This window comes from Acanthisitta chloris, unplaced genomic scaffold, assembly GCF_000695815.1.
Source record: "Acanthisitta chloris isolate BGI_N310 unplaced genomic scaffold, ASM69581v1 scaffold13570, whole genome shotgun sequence".
In the NCBI taxonomy this organism is placed as follows: domain Eukaryota; kingdom Metazoa; phylum Chordata; class Aves; order Passeriformes; family Acanthisittidae; genus Acanthisitta; species Acanthisitta chloris.
Window position 1 is genome coordinate 55,246 of NW_008651190.1, and position 4,527 is coordinate 59,772.

Here is a 4,527-nt window from a genome sequence, read left to right on the forward strand (position 1 = left end):
CTTTGCACAAATGGAGTTTGCAGACCATTGCAGTGCAGTGACACCCCTTGTCCTCCATTGCTATAGGAGTATCTGTTTGCTTCTGCTTTTTGTTTTTTGAGGGTGGTGAAGGAGGAAGTTGCCCATTCGCCCCAGCTGTGTAAACACAACTGAAACGGCCATGTGAGCAGGGAGGGAGATTTAAATTTAATGCAGGCATCAATCACTGTCCATCAAATGGAGTGTGGTTTGGAAATCAATGAGGGAGAATGCTGGTTTGAAGCCAAGAGATAATGAAGGGCTCTGATGCTTTGGTGTACGAGGTAGAAAAGAGCTTTTCAGCTCACATGTAGGGGAACCAGCAGGGCAAGAAGAGTAGATGAGGTTTTTTCACTCCTGGTATGCCAATAAGAAGAAAATCACTTCTTACCAACATCTAGATGTGATTTGTGTTCATCTCATCCCAAGACTTGCTATATGCCTCACACATAGCAGAACAGAGTGAGGGGACAGGTAGTGGCTGCAAATGTATAAGTTAGATGTCTGACTGTGAATGGTTTAGGAATTGCATTCCAAAAGCTGTGTAAATGGAAAATACAGGCAGCTAAGGAAGCAGGTGGGTTGTTTTTCTCTCCCTAATATCAGAACAGCTACCACATATGAGTAACACAGTGGTTCCACCCTTTTCTGTTTCTCAGATTTTTGCTTATCTTTATGGATTTTATTTGATCTGTGAGTTCTCTTGGGGATTTCCTTCACCTTTGAGTGTACCAACGGTCTTTTCCTTCATCCTTCCTCTTCTAGATCCACTAATTTTTCCCTGCGTTATGACTCAAGATTTTATTTTTTCACATAGTTCTGCCATAAATTCTTTTCTCTGGGGAACACATGTATTTCTTTCCTCTAAGGTTTTCCATTGCACATGTGTTATGTGAGCAAAATAGAGGGAGGGAAAAAATACTTGTGCCTTCTGCTTCTTGGCTGTGCTGCAACTCCAAAAAGCCCAGTGCATTTTTCAGTTCAGCTCAGTGATTTACCATGTGACTCTGAGCACAGATCTAGGTTCAGCCAAATGAATCCTGAGCTCATGACAGTAACTCACAGGGTAACTGCCCTTAGCTCCCTCTAGAGCCAATGGAAGGAGTATACAGAGAGCACATTCTTCATTCACTTAGCTGCCTAAATTTAGTTGATTCACTTGTTTCCGTGTCTCAGTTTTGTTCCTTATTTGTTCTCAGAACAGACAAACATCTATTCTTCTGCAAATGAGGATGTATAGCCTTTACTTTCTCTGATCTCAAGTATAACTCAGTTATATTCTGCAGAATGCATAATATCTTTGAGATTTTGTTGTCACTGTAACCATACATAAAGAATAATTTTTTAATTCCTCTCTGTGTACTAGCCCATTTGTATATGCAGAATGTGTCTCACAACAAACAAATCTGAAAGAAAATAGAGGGAAAGAAATAGTAAATGCACCAATTGCTGCATTTTTTGGCTGTTTTTAATCAGTAATGTATCTGACGCTATGCCAGGAGTGCAGGTCAACAAGAGTTTAGAGTATTTGAGGACTTGAGGAGGACGTGGCTCAGAAGGCAGTGTTTGTAGCACAAGGCCCTGAAAAGGGGAAGGAGAAATAGTTTGCTCTGTTCAGTGACTTTGATTAAGTATATATTATTTTCCTTTCCTGTTGCAGTTTAACAAGTAGTACACAGGAATGTAGAAATGTAAGCTTCTGCTTACAGAGAGGAGGTATGACTTAATTTATTCCAGGTGCTGGCAGAGAGGATCTTCCAAGAGAGAACAGCTGGACATACGTGGAGTTTTTATGGCTCAGAAGAAAAAAATTGTCATCTTTTTGTCATGTGTTTTTGCAAAATTCAGGACACGTTTGAAGAAGACAATGAGTCACTCAGTTATGTTCATTGTGGAAAGGGAATAAAAGAGCAAATTGCTGCTATGCACTGTGCAACTGAAAACTTGGCTTTTAAGTAAGCAGATGCATCACTTTCCCTTACTCATGCAGCCACAAAAATGCATTTCTCAGATGTTTTCAAAATGCCTGTAAGAAATTGCAGAGAGATGCAGTATGTGAATATTGTGGTTTCTGATCTAACTTTAACCCTGAAATCCTCCCTATAAAATAGTTTAAGGTAATAGATAACAGTTGAACAAAAATGGTACAGCCATAAAATATCCACGTGTTCCTGTTCCTGCTTAACTTGTAGCTGCCGTAACTCCTAAGAGTTGCTGCTGTATCCCACTAATGCTTCTGCTGAACTGTTGCTTGAGACAGATTTTTAGCAAGTGAAAAGACTAGAAATCACTTGTGGGTTTCTAAAAGAAGAGACAGTGCTATTCTTAAAGCAAGATGCCCATAAACAGCACACTGCATGTAGAAAACATTCCTCTGACTTCATGCTCTTCTGCTAGTATTACCACTAAAAGATTTCTTTATTCCAGAATGATCTTAGAATAAAACACCTGCTTAGTCTCTTATGTTACTCATCCTTAATGTCTGACTGAGTGAGAAACCTCAACTACTAGAGTATCACAACAGTCCTTGTGTCACTGGTCATTTCCTCAGCTGGGCAGAGGTGCACAGAGCCATCAAAACCAGTATTTTACATCAACTGTAGTCAGGCCATGTCTCTAAGCCCTGTCAATGCAATACTTATTCTCAGGTCAAGCATTCAGATAAAGTCCTCTCACTACTGTCTAAGGAAATACAGTGCCTTAATTCTTAAGGGTGATTTTGTCAGTCATTACTCTTCTTTTCCACATTCCATGGTTTGTGGGTTTTAACTCCAGGCAGTCTGATTTATATACAGAATATATGCACAGAGGAAGAGAAAACACTGCACACTGAGTATTAAAGGGCTGATTGTGGCAGGATGACAAGAAAGAAGAAAAGGCTGAATAGAGAGATATTTTTGTGTCTCTTTACCAGGTACTCATTTTTGCAGGCATTTCAGAAGACTTAATACTATGTCATAAGGTCCCACACAGTTGGCTAGTGTTCACAGAATCACAGGCAAATGTTTAATTCATGAGTACAGCATTGACTATGTAGTGTATGTGTCGTGGTTTAACCCCAGCCAGCAGCCAAGAGCCACACAGCCTCTCACTCACTGCCCCACCAATGGGATGGGGGAGCGAATCAGAAGGGTAAAAGCTGGAAAAGCTCATGGGTTGAGATAAAGACAGTTTAATAGAGAAAGCAAAAGCTGCACACACAAGCATAGCTAAACAAGGAATTAATTCACTGCTTCCCACAGACAGGAGGTGTTTAGCCATCTCCAGGAGAGCAGGGCCCATCACGCGTAACGGTTCCTTGGGAAGACAAATGCCATCACTCCAGATGTCCCCCCTTCCTCCTTCTTCCTCCCACCTTATATACTGGGCATGATGCCCTATGGTATGGAATATCCCTTTGGTCAGTTTGGGTCACCTGTCCCAGCTGTGTCTCCTCCCAATCTCCCATGCATCCCCAACGTCCTCGCCAGTGTGGCAGTATGGAAAGCAGCAAAGGCCTTGGCTCTGTGTAAGCTCTGCTCAGCAACAACAAAAACATCTCTGCATTATCAAGCCTGTGTTCTGCACAAAATCCAAACATAGCCCCATACTAGCCTCTATGAAGAAAGTTAACTCTACTTCAGCTCAAACCAGCACAGTATGTCAGTGGATTAAGCAGGAGTTTTGTCCTTTGTTTCTCAGCTCTGAGGTTTGAGACAGGTCACCTTTCTCTCAGCTACTGTTTTTATATATTTTTTAATCTGATGTGCTCAGAGGTCTTTGAATACTGGAGACAGAAACACTGCATTGTGTTACACAGTTCAGTTAGAAATTTCTAGTTCATCTGTTCTGCCTTGCACAGACTTGCTGCAATTTGAGGCATTTTTGAAGTAAAAGAAGACAGTCTTAATAAGAAGTACATGTCTTGTAATCCAATGGCATTATTTTGCTCAAAGCAGGTTTTTCTATATCTTTTAACATCATCTCCAGTACTCTTACCCATATTTTAATTTATGTTTTTCTCCAGCTGAGTCATAGGTTATTTTAAATGATGTGCCTATGGCAGGGCAGGATGTTAATGCTGAAAGAGGAACTGAATTCATCTGCTGTTGCTGCCCAGTGGCCCAGAGGTTCTTCCTCTGTGGGGTATGCAACTGTACTGGGAGCACCAGTGCTTGTCCCTTCTGAAACCAGGCACAAGAGCTCTGAGACTGGCACATGGCTCCAAACACAGCAGCAACAAATCACTTCTGCTGGACTGCTAGGAAAGACTAGTGGGAGACTCTGAGACTATAGCCATTTTTCCCTCTCTATGGTTTCTCTGGTTACAGTTTTGATGTTGCTTAAGCTAGAAATTCATTGGTCCTAACTTCTCTGTCCTCTTCCTCACTGTGAAACACAGAGGAAGGAAACAAAATTATCAGCTGTAGGGGAGAAAAAAAGAGAAGGAAGGCATTTGTGGTAAAATTAAAAGTGAAGTTTTGAAAACCCATCTTTACTTTCTACCTCTTTTTTTTTTTTTTTTTTTTT

General features: G+C 41.0%; 1 protein-coding gene across 1 annotated transcript in view; it reads left to right on the forward strand.

The window, feature by feature from the left end:
* LOC103799838 (cubilin-like) overlaps window positions 1–4,527 on the forward strand; it is a gene marked incomplete at both ends in the record, with an annotated part of 66,792 nt that overhangs the window by 51,935 nt on the left and 10,330 nt on the right. The gene's annotated exons all lie outside the window — the stretch shown is intronic.